General features: G+C 62.7%; 1 protein-coding gene across 2 annotated transcripts in view; it reads left to right on the top strand.

Annotated features, from left to right (window-relative positions):
- PLCG1 (phospholipase C gamma 1) overlaps positions 1 to 587 on the top strand; it is a 37165-nt gene that overhangs the window by 414 nt on the left and 36164 nt on the right. The gene's annotated exons all lie outside the window — the stretch shown is intronic.

The following is a 587-nucleotide window of genomic DNA, read 5'->3' as shown; positions in this document are numbered from 1 at the left end:
GCCGCGGCCCGCCGCTGGAGTGACTTGGATAAACTTTCGGGCCTTCCCCCACACCCTCCGGTCCCCGCCCCCGCCTTGGCCCCGGTGGTCACTGGGGGCGGGGGGCATCCGGGTCCTCGGTCACCTGACAGGACACCCCCTCCCCCAGCTCGGGTGGGGGGCATGTTCCGAGCTCTCGGCCCAGAGGCCTAAAAATCCTAGTGGGTCGGAGACCGGTGGAGCGGGGGTCGGGTTCTAACTATCTCGGGAAGGCCAAGACGAGGGAAGCCCGGGCAGCGTCAACCCACCCAGCCCCAGAACCTGGGGCCAGACCGGACGGTCACCGCCCACCACCTTTTTTCCCAAAAGAGAGTCTTGAAACTTTCTGGGCCTCCACGCTGGGCTCCATTTGCAAAGGAATCTTTGGGTTCCCTGAGTAGAAGTTAGGCAGATGTTGGGGTAGGGTTGGTTTTGGATCAGAGCCAGCTCTACTCATCTCTCTCTTGAGGAGAGGGTGGAAGGTAGTCCTGTTTGGTTTGGAAAAGCCTGAGAGAAGGCAGTGGCTTTACACACCCCCCCCCCCCCCCCCCCCTGCTCCTCCACTCAGT

Source organism: Crocuta crocuta, unplaced genomic scaffold (assembly GCF_008692635.1).
Source record: "Crocuta crocuta isolate KB4526 unplaced genomic scaffold, BGI_CrCroc_1.0 scaffold248, whole genome shotgun sequence".
Lineage (NCBI taxonomy): Eukaryota > Metazoa > Chordata > Mammalia > Carnivora > Hyaenidae > Crocuta > Crocuta crocuta.
This window is presented reverse-complemented; position numbering and strand designations above follow the sequence as displayed.